Genomic DNA, 18913 nt, shown 5'->3' with positions numbered 1-18913 from the left:
TGGCACGGAGGCAAACGATTTGCAGTTGCCCCTGACGCTGGCAGCTCTTCAGCCCCGAGAAAGAACGGCCCAGAGTTCCTGTCCTTTGTCACTTGTGAATGTGTCTCACTTTCCTGCCTTCTCTCTTCCCATCTCAGTTTTCAGGGAAAATTGGACAAAAACAAAATCACTTCTGTCGTGGCCCATCAGGAAAAGGAAGCATACTGCTCCATGAGAGGAACGCTTGACTAAAACACAGAAGGAACAGGGTTGCTTTTCGGATCCATTAGGGGATGTGAAGAAGCAGGGCCCGGGCAGCAAAGTCTTTAAAGAAAATTGACCAGTCTAGGTTTAGAACTTTCCGTTTAGTGGGGAACAAGCCCAGGCTGGTCTGGGAGCAGCTGTGGACCATGCAGGCTGAGTACCATGCAGGCTGCGTACCATGCAGGCTGTGCACCATGCAGGCTGTGGACCATGCAGGCTGTGTACCTATGCCGGGGATCCAGGGTGGTTGGTGGGACTCAAAAGTTGGTACTGGGAAAGTCAGAACATCTTGGTGGGAAATGATTTCTTAGTAAAATTAAGATAGGTGTACACAGATTTCTGATGTAAAAACACATACTAAAAGGGAAATAATGGTTCAATGTGGTTTTATGGTTAGGTCAGGGAACAAGGTAGAAAAGCAGAGACCATAAAAAGAAAGGAGAGAACATTTGGGTTTCTAGATTGTCAAAATCCAAGAACTGCCCAAAGAAAAAGACTGGCAGATGTCCTGAATGCCTAGAACAGCGGCTGGCATGTAGTAGGTGGTTGTGAAATAGTTACTAAATTAAAGACAGAAAAACCATACAGGGGCAAGACAAAGAAAAGAAAATGGAGGTGTGTACAGATGTTTAAAGCAAGAAAAACATGGAGTCAACCAAGGTTTGCAGAAGTGTACAGACACACCAGCCAGGTGTGAGCACATGCCTGTAATCCCAGTGCTTGTAAGGCCAAGGTGTGAGAGTGATTCCAAGGCCAACATAAGCTACACAGTGAAACTTTATATAAAAACAAAACAGAATAGAACAAAACAACCAAAATGGCATCTACCCACCCGCCCATCCACCATCAAATCAACCAAACCAAACCAAACCAAACCAAATGCAAGGGTTGGTTATGTAGCTAAGTAGTAGAGTGCTTGTCTAGCATGTGAAAGGTTCTGAGGTTGATCCCCAGCTCTGTATATGTACCTCTGTGTGCGTGCGTGCGTGCGTGCGTGCGTGCGTGTGTGTGTGTGTGTGTGTGTGTGTGATGTATGTGAATGTCTGTGCATATGCCTATGTATGTGTGTGCCTGTGTGTATGTAAATGTGTTTGTGTGTATGTGAGTGTGTACATGTACTTGTGTGTGTGTACATGTGCTTGTATGTCTTAATATGTATTTCATTACATAGGTAAAGAAGGAACTTCATCAAGAAGCCTGTAATTGAGGACTGTGCTGAGGTTTTGGGCAAACAATTCTTTGTACTGTGTCTTGGGTCCTCTGCTGGGTACGTGATGTGGCCCAGGGAAAGTCTTTCAACCTTCTTGTGTTTAATTGGGTTTTTGAAAAACAAGGGTTTTGAAAGGAGATCTGAGATGATATTGCGAAAACATTAAGATCTGACGGAGTCATCAGGTGGTCCTTGAGACTTTTGCTATATGAGTCTATTTAATAGATATGTTTGAAACATTTTAAAAGAAGGGGCAAGGAGAGGAGGAGAAATGAGAAGAGAGGAGAAGAAGGGAGGAGAAGAGAGAATGGGGTAATAAGGCCTTTTGTTTGCTTTGCTGGTGCTGGGTTCAACTGTGGGCCCTCTTGCTAACAGATGAGCATCCCACCAGCTGAGCTCTATTCCCTAGCCGTGAAACTTTTCATAATAAATCAAAATCTCAAGAAAAATAATGAAATGGTTACTGACTGAGACTGGTCGCAGCTAGGTCTCTTTGCTCCATGTAGTCACTGGGGCTAAAGCTGTCAAGACACTGGAACAGACTGGTTTTGGAGGCCAGAGGCAGGGGGTAAGTTCACCCCTAGGCTGGCTGCACACAGCTCCGAAGGATGGCCGGGCACGATGGAATTATGATGCAGCAGGAGCTAGTCAATCTTATTAGTGTTGGGGGGATGCTTACAGAAGTACTCGAAGACCAAAGGCGGTTTGCTCCTTATAGAGTTGGGCTTTGAAAGGTGCAATGGGGAGGCCTTAGGAGAGGGAGGCATGGAAGAAATGGGAAGCAGAGCCTGGCCAGCAGAGGGGCGGCGGGCAGCCGGTGGCGGGGCTGGGGGCTTTGGCTTGCAGTGAAAGAGGAGGAGGCTTGGATGGAAGCCCAGATGGCGGGTGTGGCGAGGAGAACAGCTGAACTGGTTGACTTGCCCAGCCCCAGCACTCCTTTGCCCTGGAATGTTGGCTTGTTGGCCTCTGGAGAGTTCTTTTTCCTCCAGGTGCTGAGCCCAGTTGTTTAGGGCAGCCTCTGTGGGGTGGGTCACAGAGACCAGAGGAAGGGCAGAGGAGAGAGCTAGTCAGAGAGAGAGAGAGAGAGAGAGAGAGAGAGAGAGAGAGAGAGAGAGAGAGAGAGAGAGCCATCTCTACCAAGTACACTTATTTTTCTTGGCATCTGGCGGGTGCACTAGATGAAATGTAACCAAAGGTCCAGGCAAGGCAAGCGGCGGGTTCCCTCAATGACTTCCACCACCCACAGCGTCCTCCTTTGTGGAGGGCATTTCTTCCCCACATTTCCCCATCCGATGGACATGCTACTCCAGTGCTTTCTAGATAAATGACATTCCGAAGGAAAGAAGCCTCAGACGCTTCTTAAAGTGTTTCCTATTGCCAGGTGGTGGTGGTGCACGCCTTTAATTCCAGCACTCGTGAGGCAGAGGCAGGCGGACCTTTGTGAGTTTGAGGCCAGCCTGGTCTACAGAGTGAGATACAGGATAGGCTGTAAAAGCTACACAGAGAAATCCTGTCCCGGAAAAAAAAAAGTGTTTTCTTTTAAATGCCAAAGTTTACTTAACCAAAGAACAGTTGGTGTTATTATCAATGATTGCTATTTCAGGTCTTGAAGGTGCCTCACTCAGCTGCAGAGGTGGCTCAGTGCGCCGGAGTACTGCAGTGCAAACGTAAGGCCCTGACTTGGAATCCTGAACAGCTACATTATACAGCTGGGTGCGGGCTCATGAGCCTGTGACTTCAGCATTGGGCACCCACATTATAGAGCTGGGCATGGGCTCATGAGCCTGTGACTTCAGCATTGGGCACCCACATTATAGAGCTGGGCATGGGCTCATGAGCCTGTGACTTCAGCATTGGGCACCCACATTATAGAGCTGGGCATGGGCTCATGAGCCTGTGACTTCAGCATTGGGCACCCACATTATAGAGCTGGGCATGGGCTCATGAGCCTGTGACTTCAGCATTGGGCACCCACATTATAGAGCTGGGCATGGGGGCATGAGTCTGTGACTTCAGCATTGGGCACCCACATTATACAGCTGGGCATGGGCTCATGAGCCTGTGACTTCAGCATTGGGCACCCACATTATAGAGCTGGGCATGGGGGCATGAGTCTGTGACTTCAGCATTGGGCACCCACATTATACAGCTGGGTGTGGGCTCATGAGCCTGTGACTTCAGCATTGGGCACCCACATTATAGAGCTGGGCATGGGCTCATGAGCCTGTGACTTCAGCATTGGGCACCCACATTATAGAGCTGGGCATGGGCTCATGAGCCGGTGACTTCAGCATTGGGCAGTGAAGACAGTTGGTCTCAGGGATTCATTGGCCAGCCAGTCTACCTGAAATAGTGAGATTTAGGGTAAGTGAAAGACTTTGTCTTGAGGAAATAAGGTGGGGAGCAATACAGCAGGATGCCTGATATCTTCCTGTGGTTTCTGGGCCCACATGCCCAAGATTTCCATTTTTTTTTTTTTTTTTTTTTGGTTGGGGATGGGACGTCTCATATTATGTTGGTTTGAATGAGCTGTCTCTCATAGTCTCAGGCATTTGAATGCTTGGTCCCTGGTTGGTGGCCCTGTTTGGGGAGGCTTAGGAGGTGTGGCCTTGCTGGAGGAAGTATGTCACTGGGTTAAAGTCTGCCCTCTCTGTTTCCTGTTTGTGGTTGAAGATGTAAGCCCCCAGCCGCTCCAGTTGCCTCTTCTTCCTGTTGCCATGCTTGCCAGTGGTGCCGATGAAGGGCTCTCATCCCTATGGAGCTGTAAGCCCAAAATAAACTCTTCCACAAGTTGTCTTTTTTTTTTTTTTTTTGGTTTTTCAAGACTGGGTTTCTCTGTGTAGCTTTGCCCCTTTCCTGGATCTCGCTTTGTAGACCAGGCTGGCCTCGAACTCACAGAGATCCGCCTGGCTCTGCCTCCCGAGTGCTGGGATTAAAGGCGTGTGCCACCGCTGCCGCCGCCGCCGCCGCCGCCGCCCGGCTCACAAGTTGTCTTGATCATGATGTTTTACTGTGGGATTAGAAAAGAAGCTAAGATGCTTATTAACTTGAAATACTACCACAGAGAAGCTGAAGGTTATATTCAGCTATTAGAAGCCAAAGACCGTCTGCTTTCCTTTCTTTGCCCCGCCCCTCAGAGCATTCTGAAGTTCTGATGTTTTTTTGCATCCAGGTTGTTAACAGCACTGCCTCCATAAGATCATCTCTTTCATAAGCTTCTTCAGCATCAGTTGCGTCCAAACGTAACATGTGGGGAGGGTGGCTAAGCAGTAAAAGAGAGTTAAAGTTTGTAAGCTGGGTGTGTGTAGACGAATTTCTAAGTGGTCTTACTAAAGAAAAAACACTGAGCCAAATACAAGGGTGAAAGCCTTAGAGATCAGAGAAATAGGAAAAGCCACCAGCCAACCTTACCTCACCAACTGTGCAGCTCCCAAATGCAAGCTGCTTCCTATCTAAACTGTGCCTTTATTGCCTTGCTGTTCTGCTCTCTCATTGGCTCTTAGCCCAGCTACCTCACTTCCTCGTCACTGCCTGTCTGTACAGACCTCCAGGTCTCTATGGTTGGTACTGGGATTAAAGGCATGTGTCACCACGCTTGGCTCTGTTCCCTAGTAGGCCTTGAACACACAGAGACCCTGCCTGCTTAGTGACCAGGATTAAGGGTGTGTACTGCCTGACTTTGTTTACTTAGAATGGCTGGCCTTTCCCCCCTGATCTCCAGGCAAACTTTCTTTATCAAAGCACAAATAAAATATCACCACATTTCAGCACAAATAAAATATTCCCACAGGTGTGGTGGGCAACACTTGCAACCCCAGCACCAGACAGAGGCAGGGGCCGTTTTGCATTCGTGATTCTGCTAGTGTAAAATAGTGAGGCCCTGGTGAGGAAAAAATGTTGAATTATATTAACAGCATGCATTATCCTAAGCATAGTAGGAGCACTCCCATTCTCCTTCCCTGTAAGAGCCCTCCTGTAAGGTGTTACCATCCCCAGCTTGCACATTTTGTAGGTGGGGAAATAGCGGGGGAGCGCAGTTGTCTGCTGAGGCTGCTCATTAGAGTAACCTGGGGCACTCTTAAAAGTCATTGTGTTCCGACCACCATACATCAGACCAATTAAATAGAGCCTTTAGAGGTGGCACCTGGGCTGCGGGGCATTTTAAAGCCCCACCCCCCACCCCCGTGATTACAAAGTGCAGCCAAGACTTTTGGAGCAGTTAATCAGCAGCACAAGGGCTCCAAACTGATGGAGTAGAGTTGTTAGGGCTTCCGTCCGGCTTTGTTAGATGTCAGAGTCTCATTTGAACTTTTCTACAGCCTTTCCAAGTATTTAAGATTTGTTTTAAAACAAATGGAAAAATAAAATAATCCAAAGCAGTTAAGATCGGTGCTTGCCTTTAAGGTAATGGTAGAAAAATGCATAAAAGGACCAGTAACGAGATCCACATCAATACAGGAGCTACATAGGTTTCAATTGGAGCATCACCTTACATGTGCGGCCGCTGCTCACCCCCTTTAAAATCATATAGCTCTACCCCTGGGACAAGCTAGTTTTTTTTTTCCTTTTGCTGCTTTTCAAATCCATAAATGGGTGCTTAATTTTATTTCACAAGCGTCTGTACAGTAAAGACGATCTCCCTTTCCCCCTTTGTCCCTGTGGTGAAGTTTGGTCTCTGAGTCAGGCTTTTAGGTACTCCAGACTGACCTTGTACTCACAGCCTGCCAAGGAGAACCTTGAACTCTGGGTCTTCCCGCTTCCACCTTCCAAGTGCTGGGGTTAGAGGTTTGTGCCTATAAACGTTTTCTTACACGGACAGAATATTTTAAAAGCTTGTAAAAAGAAGCAAAATAAAGTGCTTTTAAAGCCAATCTAAAAGCACCAAGATAGCTCATCAAAAATGTCACTGCTTGCCATCCTTGCTGTGATCACAATCCCTGGGAGGTAGAGGGAAAAGAATCAGGGGTTCAGGGTCATCCTCCACTACATATTAAACTTGAGAAGAGCTTAGGCTACATGAGACCCTGTCTCAGGAAAAAAAAATACCACTAGCTAGGTCCATGCCTATACTTCTGGCACTCAAAAGACTGAGGCAGGAGGATTGCTGTGAGTTCCAGGCCAGCTTGGGCTACATAGTGAATTGAAGTCCTTCCTGAGCTAGAGAGTGTGAGACCTTGTCTCAAACAAACACATACACACAAACAAGCAAAGATTCACTAACTAGAAACATATAAGAGATAAGCATTCCTTCTGCATATACAGCAAGGTGTGACAGGGAAAAATTAGGATCATCCTAATTGTCTGGCCTCGGTGACGAGCCACTCCCAAACTCAGTGCTTAGAACATCAAACCTGGTTATTTCCTCATAAATCTGCAACTGAGCAGAACTTGCTGGCTGGGCAGGTTCTGGTCTATGGAGGGGCTGTAGTTACCTGGCACCCACTGCCTCAGCTGGGCTTGGGAGAACTCAGACAGTTTTCCTTGATGCTTACCACCTCTGCTGGAGGGTGGGGTGGCTTAGGGTCTGCTGACGAGCTTCTCCTTTTCTGTGGCTTCTTACCATGCAGTGAACCCCAAGAACAGGAAAACAGCCATGTGCCTTCTAATACTGGGTTTCAGGATGCCTCATCCAAATGTTCTATTGGTCAAGGCAAGTCACAAACCAGTTCCCTCTCAAGGTTAGAGGAGACCGACTCTGCCTCTTGTGAGACAGAGATCCGTCTTCAGGGGTGGAGGAGTGTCTGGAGTCCTTGCAGGAAATCTTACCACCGAAATCACAAATATGTGCAGTCTCCAAGAAGCTGGTTTTGCCTGCTTCTTTGAACAGCTTCTTTTTAACAGCTATTTATTGTATACCTAATATGTGCCAGGAACTGTTCCAACCACTGTGAGTATAATAAACCAAGAAACAAAAACTGCCCATCTGGAGTCTACCTTTGAACAGTTCAGGTACAAGAAATGAACAGAATGTAGCAAAAGACAGAGCCTGTGCCTCGAGTTCAGACGGTGCGTGACTTCCTCTGTTCCTGCTTGAAGCAAGCTGCTGTGGACATTCATGGTATTTACTTTTCATTTTCTACCAAACTTCTTTGCTTAAATGACCTGTTTATGTTGCCAGTCTGAGTGACCCACAGGCCCAGAGATGTCTGTTGGTTGAAAATGGCCAAACAACATCTAGGTGTTTCTTATCTCGAACAGCTGCAGCACAAATCCCTTAGCTCCAGCGTTTAGCATGCTGTGCATTTCAGAGATAAATGAGTTCCAGGAGTAGAAAAGTGCAGGCTCCCAGGCAGGAGCTGTGAGCAAACATTTGTCTGTTTGTCTGCTTGGGGGGACTTGGAACGTGGGATATGCAGGTTGAACGTGGCTGACACAAAGCCCTGGGTACCCCCCTTCTTAATTCTGCTCTTTGTGATAATGGACTTGTGATAGGAAAAAAGTAGCTCTTGGGGTTTCTCAACTTGTTCTGATGTTTGTGAAATTCTCCATTCACCAGGCTAGCCCTCTACACAAAGCTAAGACCTGTCTGTGAGGCCTCTTGTCACGTGTCTCCTCCTCTGAAACTGAGTTCCCAGAGGGCTTTGGTACTGATCACAGACATCTTTTTTTTTTTCTTCCTTCCAACAAATATTCATCCATTCATTGAGCAGATAAACATTTATTTTTAAATGTTTATTTGGTTATTAAGTTAAACATTGAACGCCAGCCACTCTTCTATGGCCTTGGGATACATTTACAAAGATGATAACCAGAATCTGGGCTGGGAGATAGTTCAGTGGATAAAGTGTTTGCTCTGCGGGTGTGGGGACCCGAGTTCAGATCTTAGAACCGATGTAAAGCCAGCATGGTAGCATGTGTCTGTGAAGGCAGTGCCCCTGTGGCAAGGTGGAAGTGAGAGACAAGTGAATCCCAGAAGCCTCTGGGCTAGCTAGCCTGGTGTATGAAGTGGCGAACAAGAGACCCCGTCTACAGCAAGGTGGAGAGTGGGAACTGACCCGAGCTTCTCTCTGACCTCTACAGATGTGCTCTGCTAGGTGTGCACTCACACACACACACACACACACACACACACACACACACACACACACACACACACGCACGTTAGCATATCCCAGATGCTCACCTTTACCCCACCCCCAAGATTAAAACAACATACAAACACCAAATTTAGGGATTCTATTCTAGCAGAGGAGAACAGGAGAAAAAAACAACCCAATAAATAAAAAACTTACGTAGCACGCTAAAGCTGATGAATGCCACAAAGAATCAAAAGTAAGGAAATATTTAAAAAAATAGTTGCAAAATAGCACAACAAACCACCTTACTATTTTAGCATTCTGCTCCATTTTCTTTTGCACTCTGGTTCTCTCTGTGAGGTGTGTGTACACATGCGTTTTGCATATTTCTGCAACCATTGAGAGTAAGCTAGAGATGCTAGGCTTGCTTATCACTAATTCAGCCTAGTTTTTAAGAGTAGAGACATTCTTCCCTGGGATTATCAAAATCAAGAGACTGAGATCAGCACACGCTATTGCTTCCTACATAATCAACGCTCAAATTTAAAACAATGTTTCAGTGGTGTCTTAGGTCCATGTTCTAGCTATTGCTTCCTACAGTCAACTCTCAAATTTAAAACAATGTTTCAGTAGTGTCTTAGATCACCGTTCTCCGCCTCGTTTTTGAGTCCCCTTTAAACTGGAGCGATTTCTCATTTTGTCCTTTGGTTTTGTGACTTGGACTCTTTGCCTCTTGCTCTCCACCCCCCATCTTCCTTTCCCCCCTCCCTCTCTGCCCACTCTGTGTGTAGGCTAGAGGTTGGCACTGGATATCTTCCTTAGTCATTCTCCACCTCATTTTTCCCTTCCTTCCTTCCTTCCTTCCTTCCTTCCTTCCTTCCTTCCTTCCTTCCTTCCTTCCTTCCTTCCTTCCTTCCTTCCTTCCTTCCTTCTTTTTTTTGAGACAGGGTCTCTCAATCTGGAACTCATGAGTTTTGCTGGACTCTCTAGCCTGTGAGCCTGAAGGATCCAGCTGCCTCCACCTCCCCAGTGCTGGGATTACAGGCTCATGGTCCTTTGACAGGCTTTTTTCCATGGCTGCTGAAGATTGAAGTCAGGTCCTCATGCAGAAGGAACACTTTACCAGCTCAGTCATCCCCCTAACTGTGACTTTGGTTTTTTTGAAAAACGGTAGTTGTTAATTTTTAGAATGTCTTCAATTTAGGTTCATCTACTGTTTCTTAATAAAGTATTTACAATATTTATTTGTAACAGAGGAAATTTGAGAATAATTTAATGTAACATTATTGGAGTTTAGTTAAATTAACTTAAATATACCTGTACTATGTGATATTATGCAAATACCAAAATGACAGCATAGGGACTGGAGAGATGAGGTGGCTCAGTGATTAAAGGCATGCACTGCTCTTTCAGAGGATTCCAGTTTGGTTTCCAGCACCATGTCGGATGGCTCACAACCATTACCTTCCAGCCTCTGAGGACCACTTGCACTCACGTGTACATATCCCGCATACATACACATCATTAAAAACAATTCAAAAATCTTAACAAATGATAGTAGAGATGCTTAAGTATTGACACAAAGGGTTGCCACAAATACATTAAGAGCAAAAGGTAATGAATGCCCAGAGCACTTTGTATCAATGACCCCGCTTCTAAGGACACAGGGCACAGCAAGGCTTGCGTGTTAGTGAAGTAGTTATCTGTGGAGGTCGTTGCTCTCTCTGGATGAGAGCTGGAGATTTTCCCTGTCCAGTTAATTGTGTATTCCACCTTTCTAGAATGAAGATTGCAGGTGACATTGTACAAAAACCCTTTCCCTGCAACCCTACTATGAGCCTACATTAGTGCGTATTACCATTGTATCTCCGTATGCTCCATTGCTGGGTAGCTGGGTAACCTGTTACTGACACTTCTTAGTTTATTTTGTAAGTGGTTGGAGTTATACACTTATTTTTCTCCAGTTGAAGAAGTATGTTAATAAGGTATGGCCTGCTCCTACTGATGTCAAGATGTATCACAGCTTAGACCTTCTATACCTTTTTTTCTTACTTTGTCTTATTTTCTCTCAATCTTAGTTTCTCTCTCTTTTTATACTTGTTATCCTGTGTAATTCCACTTTTATTTGTTTACTCCAAAGAAAATTCCCAGTGGGTCATGGTGGTACCTATCACCCACGTGCTCTAGATGCTGAGACAGGAGAATTATAAGTTCAGACTGGGCTACATACTGAGAACCTGTCTCAAAAGAGAACAGAAAATGAAACAAACAAACAAAAAAATCCAAGCAAACAATAATAATCACAGCAATAACAGCTAAAAAAAAAGAGAGAGAGAGAATCTTCCTTACACTCTGTGAGCATCTCATTGTGAAATAGTTCTGTGAATAAAGTACTATTTAAAGTTTGAGCAACTTGGAGCTGAAGAGGTGATTTGGCAGTTAAGAGCACCTGTTGCTCTTCCAGAGGACTGGAATTGGGTTCTCAGAACCCACATCTGATGGGTCATAACTGTCTGTTAGTCAAGCTTTGTGGGAAGTCAGATGCCCTTTATGGCCTCTACAAGTATCTGCACACATGTGCATACACTTAAATAGGCAGACAGACAGACAGACAACTTGCTAAGTGACAAATGAGGATAAAGTTATGTAATACAGGAAAAGCAAAGCTAACATTTTTGAGTGTTTGCCTCATATCAGGCCCCAAGTTATGCAAGTTGCAGGCATTTTCTCATAAATCGCCAGAACTATCCTGTAGTTGGGCCTACGATTTCTGTAGTTTTCAGATAAGGAAGGCCACCCATTGTTTTTCCATTTCTGTTCCTTTTTTCCCCTTTAGTATGTGATCAGTTCTTTCTTAACTTTGAAAGGGAGTGAAAACTTTTACTTTATTCTTGAGAATTTCTAATCTTCCATAGCCTAAGATAGAGACAGGAAAAAGCTGTTAGTGAATGTGCAGTGACCCCCAGATGTTTCTGGGGTCCCAGGGTTTGTGGGAGGAAATTGCACAACTCATGCCTGGGCTGGAAAGGCCCTGTTGTCCTCTGTCTGCACTGGTGCCCATGACTGCAGAGGCCGGGACCACCAGGGCTCAGATAGACAGTGCTGGGACCGATGAGCTGGCCCGGGAGAAGGTCCTTGGCTAAGGCGGAAAGAACTATGGAGCTGCCCAGGCATTTTGGCAGAGACCGGAATATCTGAGGCAAGAGACAATGGAAAGAGGCAGAAAGGATCCAGCAACCGGTCTTGTAAGGCCGGAGAGCGCAGCTTGCTCATTTATCTACTGGATGGTGCTGTCTTATTAGAATGGTGGTTTATGAAGCCACACAGTTATGTGTGCTTTCACTGTGGGTGTTAAATAAACAGGGACGAATGCTTGCTCACAGGGTGGAGGCTGGAGGCTAATTCGCTCTTTTTTAAAATTCATTTTTGGGGGGTAGGGTCTCACCGTATAGTCCATCCTGGTCTCAAATTGTAGCTCCGCCTGCCTCTGCTTCCTAAGCACTGAGGTTATAGACATGCCCCACTACACCTGGCCCACCAGGTGGGTCCTGTAGAACCTCGGTATGCACGTTCTCTCTGGTAGTTTCTTTTCTCACTGCTGTAGTGAGACGCCAGACAGAAATGAGTTCAGAGAGGAAAAGGTTTATTTTGGGTCACAGTTTCGGAGATTTAAGTCTGTCAATGGTGGGAGAAGCATAGTGGTGGAATCGCTCAGTACGTGGCCAGGGGACTGGAAGATGGCTGCTTGTCCACACGGTAGCAGGCAGGTAGTCTAAACTCCGTAGGCTTACCGGAGTGGCCGACTTCCACCGACCAAGCCCTTCCTCCTGACGGCACCACAGCCTTCCACGCAGTGCCACGAGCCTGGGATGAAAGACTAACATACGAACCAGTGGGGAGGCATTTGGATTCGAACTATACCGTTCGTTATGCTGTGCGGCACTCCCTGGAAAAGGAGTGTAAAACGGCAGTGCAAAAGGAGCCATTGTAAGCCCCTAAGATACAGAATCAGGGTCCGGGAGTTCCTGTAGCACATGGAATGTGGAGCTAATCATCCTTGAAAAAAATGACAGCCCCTCACCCCTCACTGCCTGCGACAGACCCTCCCCCTTATCTGCCGCTGCAGCACTCAGGAAAGTAGACCCTGCACCTCCCCAAGGCAGCACAGTAGAGCTGACCCTGTTGGTGGAGGTGTGGGTGAGACAGCCTCGAAGTGAGCGTGGGAGACTGTCCCCATTACTCATCTGTTTTTTTTTTTTTTTTTTTTTTTGGAGACAGGGTTTCTCTGTGTAGCTTTGCGCCTTTCCTGGAACTCACTCTGTAGCCCAGGTTGGCCTCGAACTCACAGAGATCTGCCTAGCTTTGCCTCGTGCTGGGATTAAAGGCGTGCACCACCACCACCGCTGGGCTACTCATCTGTCTTGTGGCAGCATGAGTGAGGGAGAGGAACACCTTCCTGCCCCGTGCCCATCAATGCCTGAGGCAGGTGGAAGAGCTGGTCCTGAGGTCCTAAGAGTGGGAGACCTGCCCCTGCCCCTCATCAGCTGCAACACTTGGCAGAGTGGCCCCTGTACCCCTCCTGGGTCTGAAGGTATAGGTGCAGGAGAACCGCCCCTGAGGATGCTAGAGCAGGAGAGCCGGCCCCGCCCCTTGCTCATCTCTGCAAGTGATCCCAGGGTAACGCTGGAGATCTGTGATCTGCTGGAGACCGGGTGGGGTGGAGTGAAGGTGGAGTGAGTGTCTGTCCTGCCAGGGCTCCAGGATCTCCACAACCCAGGCAGCAACAGGATGTTGAGGAAGAGTCCCAGTGAGGGCCCAGATTCTATGGTGTAGCAGAGACCAGGGGCCTCGCATCAGACCAGTGATTTCTGTGCGATGAACACTTGCACGTAAAAATGCATGGATAAAGGAGTTTACTGCGTGACTCGCTGTGTCACACCGCAGCTTCCATGACAAGATCTTCCCTTTCCCCCACTTTTTCTCTTAAATTTTATTTTGTTTTATTCTGGGAGTGAGGGAGATGGGTGGGATCAGGAGGCATGATATGAAAAATACAAAGAATAAATAAAAACAAAGTTAAAAAACAGGCTAAATTATGTCCTCAAGCAATATAACAATTTAGAAATCATTGAAAACCACTCCGTGAAGTAATGGATTGTGAAAATTCACCCTTAAAGACAAAAGGTGCTAAAGATGAAATCTCAAAGCCTCTGCCAAACCTCTCTTTGTCTGTTCATTTGCTTTTGAGACGAGGTCCCATGCAACCCAAGCTCACCTTGAACTCCCTGTGTAGCTGAAGACAACCTTAACTCCTGAACCTCCTGAACCTCCTGCCCCCATCTCCCAAGTCCAGGGACTGTAAGCATGAGTCACTGTGCTGGCTCAAAGCCTCTCTTAGGGCTCCTTGCTTTTTTCTTGTTTTTTCCATATTAAATTTATATGGAAGAGGGAAATACATTGTAAAGAAGGCAGTCAAGCTTATTTGTTAAAGAAACATAGGGAGTTCATCTCATTATAGTTCTGGAACCCTCTAAAGCTGATTGCCTTTAGATTTCTTAGGCCACTGGTGTCCATTCTAATCCTGTGCGCAGAACACAGCTCCCAAGATAACAGCAGTGTAGCCTTGTAAAGAAAATGGTCATCTGGGCACTTGGGAGGCAGAGGTAGGTAAGCTTGAGGCCAGTCTGGTCTACAGAGAGTTTCAGGCAAGTCAGAGCTACACAGCAAGACCCTGTCTCAAAACAAAACAAAACGAAAAGAAAAAGGATTCTCACGTGTGTGATTAAGGGTTATGAGATAGACGATAACCCAGGTGGGATCAAATGCCTTCACAAATGCCCTCATGAGAGAGTCAGAGGGACATTAGACAGACATCCAGACAGAAGAGGAGGCCACATGTTCATAGAGGACATGTGGCCTTCTTGTCTTGGACAAGAAGAGGAAGGGGGAGCCACGCTCTCTTTCCAGTTACTTAAATAAAGTCCTATGTCTCGCATTTTATTTGGCAGGTGGAAAATTCAATAGTTTGTGCCAGCTCTCTTCTAGATGAAACAGGGTTAAGATGGCTTAAATTGTGCTCACTGGTCATTAGCATCAGTTTTTCTCCTGTTCTCTTCTCTTCAGGTCTCCCTGACCCCCGGCCAAGGGACCGCAACTTCACTGCTATGGTGGTAACAATGTTTCTCAATGCTGCCTCCCTCTTCTGCCTCCACATCAGCTCTATGTAGACATCGTACACCTTTGTTTGGCCTTCAGCTTAATCCAGGAGTCCATCATCCTGCTATGAGACGGAGTCAGCGCGGGGAAGGCCCCCCTCTTCTCGGTATTCCCAGTCATTTAATTTATGTCCCACTCTTCGAAGTTCCTTCTACATGTTTGACGTTTGGAGCACACAGCCAGAGTGAGTCACAAACTGTTTATTCTTTCTGTTACTGTTAGCTTCATAAAATCTCAGGGTGAACAGCTCTCCAGGAACTATTATAAATGAGCGTCTGGGGCAAGCAAACCATACATAAGTGTTTAGAGTGAAAATTCCAATGTTCAGAATAGGTACATCCAGTAGAGCGGCCCCCTTAAAGAACTCTGTATTTACGTCTCAGAACCCATGTAGAGACACTCAGTTTTAGTTGTATTATTATGATCTGACTGAAAGCAGCCACCAATCTCCTGTGTAGATCTCTCTCTATCTGTTAAATCTGTTTAACTACTATGGAAAAATATTCATATTTTATATGGCCTATGTGTTAGGTGGCTTCATGAAAATTATTTTAATTTTGTTAGACAATGATACTATGATTTGATGGAGACTATCTTTATTATTAGAAAGTGTGTGCTAAATGGTTTAGTGGTAACATGTCATAAAGTCTACAATTTATTTTTACATAGGTTAACAAGAGTATGTACATTGTATGTATGTAAGTTGTATGGATATATATATGTGTGTGTGTGTGTGTTGTATGTAGGCTGTGTTTGCACATGGCATGGATGGTATGCATTATATATTACATGTATGTATAATATATCTCATATATATGTATTGAATGTTGTGTGGTAGACAGGCTATACATATGTGAGGTATAAGTGTGTGTGTGTGTGTGTGTGTGTGTGTGTGTGTGTGTGTGTGTGTGTGTTGTGTGGTACATTTCACTCTTATTCCCTCTTCATTATTTACACTTTGAAACACAGATCAGGTATGTAGTGAGACAGGAGGAGGAGGAAAACCGCATACATCATACCCATGATCAGGTGTTAAGTAAGTAAACATCATCACTGGGATGCTGTTTCAACTTCTCTTTAAATTCAGAATAGTAAACAATAAAACGGACTTGGAAAAAGGAAGCTTAGGGATGCTTTCCCACTAGATGGTGGCTTGAATTCCAACTTTGTCATTTACAGGCTCTGTGTCCCTGGGCAAATCATTGGATCTGCAACATCTTATCTTCTTCTGCAAAATGGTAATAATAGGAAGAAAAGTATTATCAAAATTGTGGTCTTCTTGTTAGATAAAGTAAGAAAATACAAGAAAAATTCTCACTATTGGTTAGAAAATGCTTAATATTCATCCAGTTTCATTATCATTGTTTGCTCTCAGGACCTTTCTGGGTCACAAGATTTTAGGACATGATCTAGGCTGCTCAGGGGCCATTCAGCTCTGAAACAGAGAAGAGTTTTCACAGTTTGCCGTGACGAGAGTGCTGTTTGAAAGCCTTCTTTGTGGAAAGGTGGGGTTACTTCTTCAACTTCTTTTGAAACTGTAGCAGCTGTGAGTGTCCCACGGGATTTCCAGAGCTGTGGAAGCACTAGGAAACCAGCTTGTTGGGAAGAAAAAAGTTCTGGACAAAAGCCAAGAGTCTTTGGTAAGACCCTAGGTCGTAAGGAACCAGTGCTGTGCTGTGGATTTGATGTCACCTTAAAACTATGGAAAACATTTTGTTTCTTTTGAGAGCTGGACACACATAGCAAGCCCGGGAAGAGATGCTTTCTCATCTTGGCATCAACTACCTTGCTGGGTGTTTATTTGGTAAAGTAAGGCAAAGTCATACTTTTTCCTCAAGACACTTTGTATTTATTCTCTAGCTCAAACGTCCGTTTGTTCAGAGAACGCACACCGAGCACCTGTTACAGAAAACACCTCCGTGTGCTGCTCCAAGATCTTGCTTTGTTTCTGCCTCCATGCGGCTCTTTCTCAACCTACATAATAAATGCCTAGGGAGAAATGAAATGACAATTTTATTTCCACCTTTCAGATGTACTGGAATAAATGTAAGGTCTCCAATAAGTAAGAGTGGACTGCTTTTGTCCTTACCGGCACAAGCCTTATGAAGGCTGTCCTGATCTGGTGAGCAGGTTCCTAGAGCCCAGCAGCAGTAGAGCAGAATTAAATTCACCCTTTGTCAGAACTTTACATTGCTCTTCCCTTGGAGTAGGGAGGATGTGTGTGCTGCCTCGGAGCTTACGCACCTAGAAAGCAGGTATTACTATATGGTTTTCGTGTATCAACACTTGTGACTTCACACAGACACGCACATGCACGCACACACACTGTTGTACTTTTAGTTATCAGCTCATATATTTATCCATTGTTCATGTTTTCAAATCATGTTGAAAACCTAGATGACCTCAGGATGTTCAGATGGTATCTGATGTCTGTCTGTCTGTCTTTCTTTTTTTCTTGAGAGAGGGTCTTACTATGTATCCCTAGCTGGCCTGGAACTTGCTATGTAGACCAGGCTAGCCCCAAACTCACTTAGATTCACCTATCTCTGCCTCTGAAGCCTGTGTCACCACACCTAGACGGATATCTTTATTACAATTTCTTTTATAGTAAATATTACAAAAATTTCTAAGTGTTTCAGTTGTGCTAAATATGAACCTATACTGAAAATATGAATAAAACTAATTCTATCAAAGGCATATGGGAGTATTCTAAACTAATTTGTGACACTAATTAAGTTACACTTTTGTGAGAAGCATACATTAGAAATAAAGTAAAGAGATTATGATATACCAGAAAACTAAGTATTCAGGTTTGTGAATGGCAAGACTAAAAATACTTTAGGATTTAAATTTTCTATGTGGCAAAAAGGGGCAACACTTTGAATTTTAAATACTACAAACTGAATAATTTCTTATTCTCTTCCTATGTCAATGAATAGCAGTGTCCAGCAGATAATTCATGTTTGCTGAGCAAGCACTGATTACTATAAACAGTATACAGAAATGCAAGTTAAAGGTTTATTACCAACTGCTTGAAGCTTCAGTTAGTATTTCCGTGACATGCTTCTTTTAGATGGGTCATGGAATGCCCTACCAATTCAGTGAAGAGTAGGGGATACACCCCTCGAAAGGACTACCGAGAAAGGAAAAGAAAGACAAGGCTGAAAATAATAGTTTAAAAATATGTCAGTGATTCTTTTACACTCTTACCATTGACAGGATCAACCTCTCCCTGCTCTTGAATCTAGGCATACCTCAGTGATTTGGAATGAATAAAACATAGTGTACAGTACCTTTGACAGCCAAGGATGGGTCAGATGAGGCCATGTGGCTTTGAATTGCTCACTCTTAGTCTAAGGAGAAGTCCTTCTCCAAGGAAGCAGTGAGACATAGACCCTACAAGGCTGTTCTGTCGAGGATGGATGGGGGCCACAGCACTCCCAGCCTGCTCAGGGGCAGATGGCAGATGCATGATTGAGCAATCATGGATGGCTGTCCAGGCAAGGCTTTCGAGGCCATAGCCTGGGGAGACATTCAAATCCAACCACACGAGAGACTTCATGTGACAGCTACTTAGCCCAGCCTTCCCCACATTCCTGACCCTCAAAACTGTGAGGAAAGTAACAGGATTGTAGTTTAAATTGTGGGATAAATTTCACACAGCCCAATCAACTGGAACAATCACTGGTCTCGGGCATTTTAAGGAAAAAGTAGAAGCAAAGGTTCCAAGTGTCATCATTGCTAGTGAGGGCCATGTCGTTTTGTCATTTCCTCCATTTGGGTTAAGCTGTGATAACTTCAGTAACGATAGTGATTTGCACTTCCACAGCTGAGGTAACTTGTTTCTCTAGATTTTTTTTTTTCTTTCCTGATCCACCAATCCATAGTAATGGCTGGCTAGAAAAGATATTTATTCATCATCTAATATTCTTTAATAGAGCACTCACTGGTCACCTCTAGCAATGGCCAGCTGGGGACTGAAAGGGGAAATTTTCCAATCTCCTTCCTACCCTGTTCCTGCTCTGCCATGTAACTCTGCCCTTCCCTCAGTGCCCTGCCCTGCTGCTGTCTGTCTCCATGGTGTTAATAGCTCTTTTAATAAACCTATAAAGAGAACAATACACCTCAGTGTCCCCCTTGAGCCCTAAGCCTGAAACCTTTCGGCCTTTGTGCTGTGAGACTGCCTGAGAGGGTACCTCCCTTGCCAGAATTGGATCTTCCATCATCT

The 18913-nt window shown here is 45.1% G+C and overlaps 1 long non-coding RNA gene across 2 annotated transcripts in view; it reads left to right on the top strand.

Moving 5' to 3' along the window:
- Positions 1-18046, top strand: part of LOC121827590 (uncharacterized) — a 36283-nt gene extending 18237 nt beyond the window's left edge. The window contains exons 1-3 of one of the 2 annotated variants that reach the window (XR_013049132.1): positions 7078-7511; positions 14593-14869; positions 15865-18046. This is a non-coding gene — a long non-coding RNA (uncharacterized LOC121827590). Of the gene's footprint in view, positions 1-7077; positions 7512-14592; positions 14870-15864 lie in introns of those variants that run through there. The other variant, XR_006069897.2, reaches the window with a different exon arrangement.
- Positions 18047-18913: the final 867 nt, after the last annotated feature.

Source organism: Peromyscus maniculatus, chromosome 2 (genome assembly GCF_049852395.1).
Source record: "Peromyscus maniculatus bairdii isolate BWxNUB_F1_BW_parent chromosome 2, HU_Pman_BW_mat_3.1, whole genome shotgun sequence".
Lineage (NCBI taxonomy): Eukaryota > Metazoa > Chordata > Mammalia > Rodentia > Cricetidae > Peromyscus > Peromyscus maniculatus.
This window is presented reverse-complemented; position numbering and strand designations above follow the sequence as displayed.